The sequence below is a fragment of the Eulemur rufifrons genome, chromosome 15, assembly GCF_041146395.1.
Source record: "Eulemur rufifrons isolate Redbay chromosome 15, OSU_ERuf_1, whole genome shotgun sequence".
Lineage (NCBI taxonomy): Eukaryota > Metazoa > Chordata > Mammalia > Primates > Lemuridae > Eulemur > Eulemur rufifrons.
In genome coordinates, this window is record NC_090997.1 from 33298793 (window position 1) to 33311483 (window position 12691).

General features: G+C 36.5%; 1 protein-coding gene across 1 annotated transcript in view; it reads left to right on the top strand.

Moving 5' to 3' along the window:
• The window catches only part of RIMS1 (regulating synaptic membrane exocytosis 1), a 467111-nt gene that overhangs the window by 82581 nt on the left and 371839 nt on the right, over window positions 1-12691 (top strand). The window lies entirely within an intron of this gene.

Here is a 12691-nt window from a genome sequence, read left to right on the forward strand (position 1 = left end):
AGTGTGTACATAAGAGAAATGCATAGGAGTCCATTACTGAGCCTCACACTACATTTTTAAAGGTAATGGACAATTTTAATAACTGGATTGTCCATCTGTTTTTCTTGTTGTTGTTGTTTTGTTTTTTGCTATTATGTTCTTAAGTGTAGGTACTAGTGATTAAACCACCAACTGAAAGGATCTCATCCACATTTGAAACCCAGAGTTTGCTTATTTGATTGACTTTTTCTGTACTCCCTGCTTTCCCCTTCAATTGGTCACTGAAACGCTTATATTTTGTATATTACATACAGTAATATATAATTTAGAATTATTTATGTTTTAGGATAAATAATTTTGATAAATAAGTTTCAGGAGTCTCAATAGGTGTTATAGATTTTATTTCAATGAGTATACTTAAATGTCATCTTCTACTTTAAATCTGTGTTTTCCAAAGAATAAAAATAGTTTTGATTTAAACATAGCAAACATGATTTATAATTACATTGAAAAAAGTAAAAACTTGGAAGAAGCATGCTTAATGATGTTGCCATATTTTTTCTATAAATGTTTTCGCTGTAAAGCATTTTCCTATGATGCAACTTTTCTTGATAATTCATAGAAAACGTACAGTCCTCACTTTCCATCTTATGTACTAGGAATTCCAAAACAGTTTATTTATATTAGGATTCAAGTAATTTCTGGAAAAATTGTTTGAGGAATTAACACAGATTTTAAAGTCTGTTTTATTCTATGTTTCGAGGTTTCTTTTTAATTGGTCCCACCTATTCCAAAGTTCACTGTAAATTGGACATAATTGGGTATGAAGTAGCAATTGTTATCCTCCCCAAACAGACTTTAGATTATCTTTTTCCTTATTTTGTTTTTACTTTCCGCAGACTTAAAGTTGTGGAACTCTGTTTACATTGTACCTAGTGGAACTTTCTTGGTGGCTCTTCTGAGTATAGTGGCAAAGAAGCAACTGTTGGTTCTCTGGATCCTCCTTTCTAACAGCCTCTTTGCTCACTCTGTATTTTTCCGATTAAAATACTTAATTTATCTGTAGGTGACTTGAAGAATTTAAAGTCTCTGGTATTCCTTATTTTATGATTCCCTATAGAGAGTGGTGTTTGTGAATTTAGCTCTCCATATCCACATAAATGCTTTTCTAGATCGATATGGAAAGGGCAAAAATAAATTTCTAGGGAGTGATTGAGGATGGGCTTGAGCCCATAGGTCTGTTTTTTTAAATAAATTTGTAAATCATGGCCTACTAACGGGTCTAAAAATCAGATAGGCTAGTGACTGGACCTTTTTTTTTTTTAATTTTGAATGGAATAGAAGAGAATAGAAAATGTAAGAGAGTATCCCAGGTTGATATTTTAGGACAGAACTTAGATTTCTGTAGATGATAACTGGGTCAAAATATAAAATATAATAAATATTACATTTAATTATGAGGATTGCACTAATAAGTTTTAATTAGGAGAATGGCATAATCAGATTTGCAGAATATATGTGTGTGTGTGTGTGTGTGTGTGTATGAAATATATATTTCTTTGGCAGAAGTGGGGAAAATGGAGTATGAATGTGATGTGGACAAAAGTAGAGACAAGTAAATCAATGAATGGATTATTGCAATAGTTCAGGGAGAGATGATAAGATCTTGAGTTAGAGGAAGGAGTAATAGAGGGTATGAGAAGGAGACATTTCAATAGCTGAGTAAGAAGTAAAATGAGCAGTGCTTGATTGTCAACTGAATATGGTTTGTCAGGAAAGAGCTTAGGGGGACTGCCTTATTAATGGCTTGGGTGATTAAGGGCCACTAACCAAGAAGTTGAATTCAAGATGTGAACCAGATCTAGGGGTCGGTGGGCAGTGGTGATTTTGTATTTTCATATAGTGATTTTTGTTATGGTCTGAGACATGAGAAAATGACCACTTGAAAGCCGAATTGAGCCAAATTAGTGAGTCTTTATTAGCTGGCCAGCGACCACCCGTGTTCTGGGAAAGTCCAGACACAGAGAATGGCCCCGATCTTAAAGTGGGCAGGGGTTATATACGTTCACCACTAACAATACTAACAATACACATACAGCTCATTGTAATGTTGATTACAATAATTCATAAGCAAGCGACCTTACAGAAGCAGATAGCATCAGTTAAATCAAGGAACATTTCTCCAAGGAACAGCCAAGCGTAGTACAATGTAACTATACACACCTAATGATTTTAAACAATCACTTACAAGTTAATCACTGTATAAATTTTTTTCTGTTATTTATGTATTTTTCTCTCAGCTCATAGGTCATGGGCCTATGAATCACAGCAGCAGTGAGCCTGTACACAAGATGGCTTCACTGTGGCTCACAGAGCTATAGTGATTACTGTGCCTCATCACAATTTTGTGTTACCTGTAAGTTATCTAAGGGTGTAGATCCAGCAAACAGTTGGGTCTGTGAACCTGAAGCCTAGAAAAAATTAACAGAGAGAGCTCTAACTAAAACCAATACTTAAGGAATGGGTGAAGAAAGAGGATCCCCCAATGCAGCTAAGAAACAATGGTTAAAGAAGCAGAAGAACCAGAAGCCAAGGTAGTAGAGGGATTTAAGGGGAATGCCTATTGGTGTCAAATGCAACAGAAAATCAAGAAATAACTTAAGGGATAGAAAATGTGCTTTTGTTTGGGTCATATAGAGGTCATTGGTGCTTTAGCAGTTTCAACATAGAAGTGGGTGGAAAGGCTGTATTTCCGTAGGCTTGAAGAGGGAATCAGAAGTCAAGAAAATGAGATGGAGAATATATGACTTTTTCAATAAGCTTGACTGAAAGAGAGATTGGTGGATAGACAGGAAGCAGGGTGACTATACTTATGGTACTTAGTACATTCTATTATGCAAATCTAGAGTGATGGATACATATGCCAAAATACTTTATATTTTTGATAACTATGTTTATAAACCATTGAGATATTCCCTTTTAATTATTATTAAAATGTCACTCATATTTCAAGCATGCTGCATCATGAGTTGTAAATATATCAAAAAATTAGTGAGTCTTAGGCCTGCTATTTCTTAGGGTATAAGATAGACAAATGAAATAGAATTTTGTCTTAAGGGTTTCCTCTCAAGTTGGGGAAGGGGAGGACAGTTATATAATCAAATAATTGTAATCCTGCATGATAAGTGAAACACTTGAAGTGTGGATTTATTCGATTTGGATTAGTGTGGTCAGGGAAGGATTTACAGAGCCTACAACAGCTAATATGGATTTTGAAAGATGAATAGTTCAGTAGGTGGGCATGTTTGGGGTACAGTTCTCTTGAGAACAATTACTGTGAGGACCCAATCATCAGGTTGTGCAGGAGCAATTTAAAGCATGTACTCACTGCTGGAGCCTCTGAGTTATGTGTTGTATTTTTCTCTAATTTTGTCTTGAGGTCTCTCTGGAGAGTGGCTATAAACTCTAGCTCCGCACTGATGGGGCTCTAGGGAAGTTGGTCAGGGATGTTTACAATGTGCCTTTCGTGAGATACTTCTTTATCCTGGTGTACAACCTAATGACTACGTGTCCCACTCACAGGAAACTTGCTTATATTGGCAGATGCCCCTGTAGCTCTCCTCTGACTGGTGTCCAGTTTATTCCTACCAAGATAGCCACTCACTAGGATAGTCCTGACCAATAGGAGAATAGGTTTTGGTGTATCGGTCAGGTGAGACACAGAAGAGGCAACACAACAAAACACATGAAATAACAGAAGCAAGAGTATTACTGACAGATCCCAGAGAGAAGCGGGCAGTACAGGCAATACACGTTGCAGGGCCAACAGGAAGTAGGGGACCGTCTGGGAAATGTATGCTTGTTCAACCATCAGATGGGGAGCAAGACAGAGAGAGTGAGGGGCCCATGGGCCAGATCCTTTACTGGAGTCCAGGGCATTACCCAAGCAGGTTTCCCTCAGGCAGTTCTCACTGGGTTTAGAGCAAGAGGGCACTAGCCCCGCAGAGGCATGCCATACTGAGAGGAGGTCATTGCGGCATTTCTGGGAAGTCCATGCGGGGCATAGAGGTCAGTGGGGTGAATCAAGTAGGTTGTATGTAGCTGTCCCATACCGGGGTGGTCACCAGGAGGCAGTTGTATAAGGTGGATATCTGGATTGACCACCTTAAGGAATTGGGAGGAGGTGGGGGACTGGAAACTGTCAAGAGTGACTAAGCCCTGCTTCTGATATGAGAAGGTTCAATTTATATTCACAGTGATGCCAAGGCCACATAAGATCATAGGAGTTCACTGCAGTATGTGAGTTTGTAGTTGTGTGTGTGGAGTCACGGGTGGGTGGGAATTCACCTGTGTGTGGGTGAGTATGGGTGTGTGTGTTTGAAATAGAGAGAGAGAGAAGGCAGAAAGTGCTGCATCAGAATCTCTGAAGAATAGGATAGTTACTTAATTTGGAGAAAAAAGGAACTCGTGTCTTGTCTTTGGCTTTGCTCTTAATACTGTATTTTATTTTTAAATTTGACATAACATGATGGGGTTTTTGTGGTTTTCAAAGTTGTCATGGATTTTAAAAGTCTGAGAAACACTTGGCTATTCTTTGGTCTAAGTCATGCATGTTAGTGAGAATAGGTAGGAGAGGTAGGAGGTAGGGAAGATTTGGGCAAATTTCACATGTGGCATAATTAGAGGATAGTGATTCATTAGATGTGATAATAAAGGAAAGGAGATAAGATAATTCATTTTAACTCAAGCGATTAAATGGATGTGATAAAATCAAGAAGACAGTTAATTTAGGCACTAAGGCAGGTTTAGATTCAGCATTAGACTTGAGTATCAGTAGCCAAAGAGATCTCTAACTGGAACATCCAGAAGACAATTGACTGTTCTATCTCAAACTCAGGAGAGACTTAGAAAAGATATAGTTATTTGTAAGCAATTATTTTATAATAAAAAAATAAGGCAAATGAAATAGTGTAAAGAAAAGGTGGAGAGTTAGAAGGAAAGAATATAAAACAGCAGTATAGAGAATACTTAAACAAGGAGCAGAGGACTTAAGTAAATTGTGCAAGGTCATGCAAAAATCAACTTGCTTGGGTTCTGGGACTTTCCAGGTTTTAGCACTGAAAGTCCCATGTGCTGGGGACCTCTCTCAGACCTGAGCAGACTGGGATGGTTGGTCACACTAGAATTGATAAAATTAGAATTTGAAGGTAAAAATCCAGAAAGATAATATGATAGCCCAGGAAAAACTATGCTTAGCCAAATAATGTTTGTATTTCTGTGGAAGGTGACATTATCAGGAATGAATGGAATCCAGAAATGCATATGGATCATAGTCTAGTACTGGGATTGTTTTGTTTGTTTTCTTTGTCTTTGTTGATGATTGTGTGGTTTTTAAAAAGTGAGAAACAATGGACATACCCTACCATTCACCTTTTTAAAGTGTACAATTTAGTGATTTTCAAAAATTTGTGCAGCCATTATCACTATGTGATTCCCGAACATTTTCATCACCTCCCGAAAAAGAAATCCCAAACCCTTTGGCTGTCGTTACCCCATTTTCCTCAAAACCCAGCCCCTGGAAACCACTAATTACTTTCTGTATCTATGAGTTTGCCTGTTCTGGATATTTCATATAAGTGGAATCATATTATATGGGTCTATTTATGTCTGGCTTTTTTCATTTAGCATAATGTTTTCTAGATTTACCCATATTGTATCACGTATTGGTACTTTATTCCTTTTGTTGTCAAATGATATTCCATTGTATTGATATACATACCATGGTTTGTTTATTCATATACCAGTTAATGGAAATTTTGATTATTTCTATTTTTTGGCTATTATGAATAATGCTATATAAACATTTAGGTACAAGTTTTTGGGTGGACCCATGCTCTCAATTCTCAAGGAATGAAATTGCTGGGTCATGTGGTAACTGTAGGTTTAACTCTTTGAGGAGCAGCCAAACTGTATTTCAAAGTAGCTGCCCTATTTTACATTCCTGTTAGCAACATAAGAGAATTGCAATTTCCCTAAATTCTTGTTAATACTTGTTATTGTCTGTTTTTTTATATTATGGCCATCCTGGTGGGTATGAAGTGTAGTGTCTTATTGTGGTTTTGATTTGTATTTCCCTAATGAATAATGATGTTGACTGTCTTTTCATGTGCTTGTTGGCTATTTCTGTATCTTCTCTAGAGAAATATCAAAACATTCTGTTCATTTTTAATTGAGCTATTTGTCTGTTTATTGTTGAGTTGTAAGAGTTCTTTACATATAGTGAATACTCAGTCTTTGTCAGATAAATGATTTGCAGTATTTTCTCCTATTTAGTCTTTTCATTTTCTTGATAGTGCCTTTGAAGCACAAGTTTTTAATTTTGATGAAGCCCAATTGATCTATTTTTTGTATGGTTACTTGTGTCATATATAAGATATCATTGTAATATATCCAAAACCACTAAGATTGACTCTTATGTTTTCTTCTAAGAGTTTTATACTTTTAGATTCTATACCTACATTTGTGATTCATTTTGAATTAACTTTACGTATGGTGTAAGACAGGCATCCAGTTTCATTCTTTTGCATGTGGATATCCAGTTATCAAAAATTAGATGACCATAAATATATGTGTTTATGTCTGGTTTTAATTCTATTCTGTTGACCTATGTGTCTATTCCTATGCCAGTACCACATCTTCAGAAGTCAGTTCTGTGTCATTCTTGCAGCATTCATGATTTGGGGTTATAGGGTTTCTCTGATTACCTTTACAAAAATTGATAACCTGGTTTGGACACAGTATTTATTTGTACTTATTTTTATCTTGTTTCATTATTCAGCTGTTTGTAGGTCCTATCATCAATTATCAATTTCATTCTATTTATTTATCAAATAATAAATTTAGGTTCCAAATAGAAAATCAAGTAATGTAGCCACAGAATTTTGCTTTGCCATTCTTTGTCCTCTCTGCTTCCTCTTTTCTAGAAATTAACTTTCTGTGTGATGATAACCCACGTCCTTGACTGGATCATCCTGAGTACCATCTGTGTTGAGGCTTTGACATGGACATGTTTGTCACACACACTCTTCCTTTCCCCTTCTTCCCAGCTTCAGATGAGTCAGCCTTGGATTGACGGGGAGGCTGCCATCCACATTTTTCTTTTAATAGGTATATTTTTTCAGATCTCAAGGACATGGCTTTTTTCAGCAATATCAACCTTTATGCAGACTTAATCATAACACAGGGACTTCTGAGGACCCGTATATATGTAACCAGAGTGAATTTAATTATGTAATATGGTAGCTTACATTTAACCTAATTTTAAAATAGTCAACCTTGAGTGCTAAAAATATAACTCTGGGAAATATATATATATATATATATATATAGTCTTTTCCCACAGAATGGGAAATACACATTTTTATACTTGAAATATGATTTCTAATTTATGATCATACCTCTAACACTGCAAGTGTATCATGCACCAGATAATAGATTAAACAAAAGATATTGTTCATACCTTTATGTCTGTCTGCAGTGGTGAATGGCAGAAGTGTCAGGGACAGCATAGAAGAATGGGTAACCCACTGGCAGACTATCACCAACTCAGACATGCCCCCTCTCCCCCATGAATATAATGATTTCTTTCAAAAGTCTACAAATTCTGGAAACTAGCTCACCCTCTTCTGTCTTTTGGGCTCTTGCCCCTCTGCTACTGCTGAGCCATTTGGCCTTCCCTTCACCTTTAAATCAGCTTTGGATGAGAAGGAAGCATTAAGGGAAGAGAATTGAATTTCTTCATCTGGTGGAAGAGTGTGCATAGGGGAAGCAATTCACTGCTTTCTTTGCAGTGAGTTGGCCTATTTATTCTCCCTGCAACAAGTATTTAGTCTGCACTGTGTGCATAACACATACTAGGCACCAGGTATGATAAATGAAGCAGAGTCCTTGTCCTTGTAAACTTAGGGTATAGGAGGAGAAAATCTAAATAACAAACAAATATAGATGTTAAAACTTATATATATATATATATTTCCCAGAGTTATATTTTTAGCACTCAAGGTTGACTATTTTAAAATTAGGCTAAATGTAAGCTACCATATTACATAATTAAATTCACTCTGGTTACATATATATTGGTCCTCAGGAGTCCCTGTGTTATGATTAAGTCTGCACAAAGGTTGATATTTTTAACAAAGGCCTAAACTGAGTGCAGTGATAGAGAACTATACTGGAGAAACTATTTAGAGAGTGTGCTTGAGGAACGCTCTGAGAGGAGCCAAAATTTAAGGAGAAACTTGAAAGATAAGAAATCAGCCTTGTGAAGAGCCAGGGGAAGGGGACTCCAGACAGAGAGGATGGTACATGCAGTGGTCCTTATGTGGAAAATAGCACACTTGGGGAATGAAAGGAAGGCCAGAGAAAGTAAGTAAGGAGAAAGAGGGCAATGGGTGAGACGAGCAAGGGTTCCATCTTGGAGGCCTTGAAGGTCTTCAGATGTTCTGTAAGATTCATATTGAGAAGCCCTTAAAGCACTTCAAAGAAGGGAGAATCCAGTGTAGTGTAGTGAATAGATTACAAGGGGATAAGAGAACTTTTAGGAGACAGCTGTGGTGGTTGAGGCAAAACATAATGGTGGTTTGGAGGCTGCTGGTTGCAATAGCGATGGAGTAAGTGGAATTTAGCCATGAGGTTTTGGAAGCAATGAGAGAGAAGAGGAACTTGTGCTGTGCACTGAGGGGAGGAGGCTCCAAATCATGTGTAATCTCTAATACACTTAATAGGTCCACTGCTCACTGAATGTGTGATATATATGACACATTTTTCTCATGAAGTCTTAAGCATTCTATTATGCATGCAATTGTATCTTAAAAGGCATATATGATTGAAAAGTTTACAAATCTCAACTGTGGTACTTTAGGTATATTTGCATAGAACTTCAAATATTGAAGGTAAAAAATTATGAAAAGTCAAACTGAGTGAAGTTTAAAACATTTTTAGCTTTTTCCATTTCAAATAAGTTTGGTTTTTGTAATTTTTTTCACTCTTATATTTTATTAGGACAGATTTAATAATTTTCTAGCTGTTTGGACACCCTAGAGGAAATAAATACTTAAAAATATATGCTAGATGAAAATATCATGCCTTTTAAAAAGATATCTTATTTACTGAGTAAAATTCAGTCAAGAAGAAAGAGAACATGTTTTCATATGCAAAGGATCTTTTGCCATATATTTTACCATGAATGAAGGTATTTTTCAGAGACAGGCCTTCTCTGTACTATTTTTAGCCACATGTTTATATCAAAATTGTGATGAGTTTTATTTTTTTGCCTAGCTAAATTTTTTTCCATATATATTGAGATATTTCAATGTCACAGATTATACTTCTGTCACCAACTGCAGTAGGGATCAAAATCAGTTTTCTACTGATATTAGAAAAATAAAAGGTCCAACTAAAAAAAATGTTTTTGCCTTGTAGAATAACGTCAGTACAGCCAGTAACTTGAAAATAGAGAATTCTAGGAACATTGACATTTCCAATTCATGGTTATAATTAGAAAGTGACAGAATTTTTAAAATTTATGTGGCTTTTACAGTCTTCATTCTTTTTATATGATTTGCTGGTTTATACAAATCGTTCTATGCCAGTTCACAAAGTCTTCCTTTTTCTGCTGTAACTATTTTAATGATAATATTGTGTTTTTCTCTTTCTGAATGCTCAGAGAAGCTGCCTTGTTCAATTTCTTGTCTATTAAAAGAGTTTAGTTCTGGAAAAGTAGAACTGCAGTAGTAATATATGCAACGGTTATGTTTTGTGGAACTTAACTAGTCATTAACTACTTTTACCAGTCATCTCTTATTGACTGAACTAGGTCCTGTGATGATGCTCTGATCAGTTTCTCCGTTGCTGACCCTGGTATTAGAGGGCTTTACCCCTTGCCTACTCTCTGAGTTCTCTATCCTGATGAACAGAGGATTTTGAGCCAAATGAAAGTTTTTCTGTTTCTTTATAGAGCCTATGTCTTGAATCCTATTCTTTATTAACTTGTTAATCCTACCAGGAGTCCTAAAGGTCACTTTCCCTTAAGCCTAGGGCCAGCCCCAAGTAGCCAGCTCAGTGGTCCCCCATCCCTCTAGCTCAGCTGACCCAATCTTAGACAAAGTGATTTTTGTCCATGGGAACAAAGAATTGATTTTTAAAAGGTGTCCTGAAGAAACTAACGTAGTACAAGCCCAAGCAGTTTTGGACTGAGTTTATTAAATGGCAGCTTTGCATTAAACCGCATGATGGGGCAACAACTGAGATTTGATGGTATGTGTTCTTGGCCTGCATATGGAAGACAAAACGTGAAAATATTAGTGGCTTGCCCCAGGGTCACTCAACAGGACATGGGAAGATACCTGGACTCTAGACCCGAACATCCATAAGATTTTAGACATGTACATGAGAGCATTATGTACTCTGTAAAGTACTATATTAGTCACATATTCTTACTAAAGTAGCAGTGAATATTCTCTATGTTATTCATTATTTCATTCATTTAACAAATATTTTCCAAGCTCTTACAGTGTACTCATATTGGCCAACTTGAAAATAATATATTTTTGGCCAATCCAGTCAAAAACATAGACTGCATCTTTTCATCTCAATGTGTTTCATATTGAGAGGAGTGGTGTCAAAAGATATAGGGACACTTTAAAAAAGGATACATCTTATTTCACACTACCCCATCATGTATCAGATGCTCCCTTCTGTGAATGAATAGGGAGACCAGGAGAGGTGTATTTGGAAAACTTCCCCGAGTGATCCTGACATACACTCCTGATTTAGAATTACTGATATGTACCACTGATATGCTCAGTAAAAATGAAGATTAGCTGGGATGTGTCATAATTTTATAAGACAAAATTAATGTGAATATCACCGAATTGGACCCCCTTTTTGAAACTCATGTACAGAGGATGCAAATGGAAATAAGTATTGGCAATATTATTATTAGAAAGTTGCTGTGCCTCAAGACTCAGCCTGGTTACTCTGTGAATCACTGCTATTTCCTCTGCTCTTCTACAGAGTCATTTGTCCAGGATGAGAACGGTCTGCCTGTGCCAAGAAAATAGATGGTTGTTGTGCAAAAACAGGAAGCTTATAGCCAAAGGAGAATCTGTACCCACTGGCTACTTCTGCACTGGTATTAGAAGGAAGGTATTAAATATAATAATAAAAAAAAAGATCATGCCTAGGACCTTGGGCAAAGTATGCAGTGAATTACTGTTTATTTAGTGAGAAATGATAATGGTGGAGAAATGAATGTACTCATCTATTATGTATATAACAAATATTAAACGTTATGAATGTGGGTAAAAGTTCAGAAGTGAGTAAGAAGCAGTCAGGCAAAGGAGGCATTAAATATGTAGTCTGCTTTGAGATGCATATTTGGCAAAAGAATTGGAGGAATACAATCCTGTGAAAGGAGATTTGGGTCAGTTTATGAATATCCTTGAAGCTCAGCTCAGAAATTGTTTTTCCTCTGAAGGAAGAGGTATCTGAACATGCAGCTACCTGGGTGAGAGGGACGCTTCAGGGTAATGAATTTGTCAGAATGCACATGATGGATGTGAACATTGCATTCCCATAGAGAAAGAGACCAATTAGGAGATGATTAAAATAGATCAGATATGGTTAATAAAAATAAGAATAATGGCAATGGTTACAGAAAAAATGGATGACAGAGACATCTGGAAGGAGACACTAGCAGGCCTTGGTGACAAATGACTATAGTTGTGAGGGGAACAAGGAAGAGGAAAGACAAACATTTCCTGAGAGTTTGAGCCTGGGAATTACCTTAGGAAAGTTAATGAAAAACAAGGAATGGAAAGGCATGCAGTTCTAGGGAATTACATTCCCTAAAATGTGCACTTCTTTTCTGATTCCTTAGAGAGATCCACAGGAAGGAAGATTCTGTGGCATAACAGAGAACCATTCTGTACAGGAGCATCAGAAATGAAAAGAGCACACATCTACATTTTCAAAACCTCTCACCTACCTAAGCTATGCATAAGATTAAAGCATAGGAGTGTCAAATTTTAGCTTTTTGCTGATTTTGTATCAACTCTGTTAATGATAACTGCAGTTAAATACTATTTTGTTTTAGGCACTTCATGTGCATTTCACCCTCACAAGACTATGTAAAATACCATTACTATCTCCATTTTACATTTGAGGAAACTGAGGCACAGAAAAGTAAATTACTTGCCCATGTACACATACTCACTAATACCCAAGTACTTATACCCACTAAATGCAGGTAATTCAAGTCAGATCCATTCACAACCCTTTTCTTGCATAATCCTGAGCTAGGTTCTAAAGGGGTTAGAAGACAAGAATGCCATAGGGTTCTTGATTGAAATAATTAATTATAGTATGGTAAACATATATAATCAGCAAGTAGGTCATACTCTTTGTAGTACTCACCTCAAGTTAGAAAGAATTCATGGAGAAGATGAAATTTGATAGAAATTGTACAGAATTGTTATCCTTAATGTTTTCCATCTAAGTTTCCTTATGTGTAAATCAAGCAGGCTCTTAGTTGTTTTGCTTGGAGAAAGGAGGGCTAATGTTTAATCCTGCGATGCTTTTAAAGAGGACTAGTCATTTGGCAGTAAATTATATGCCGCTTTGGGACATGTTTTCTCTGGTTGCCTTTCAAAGA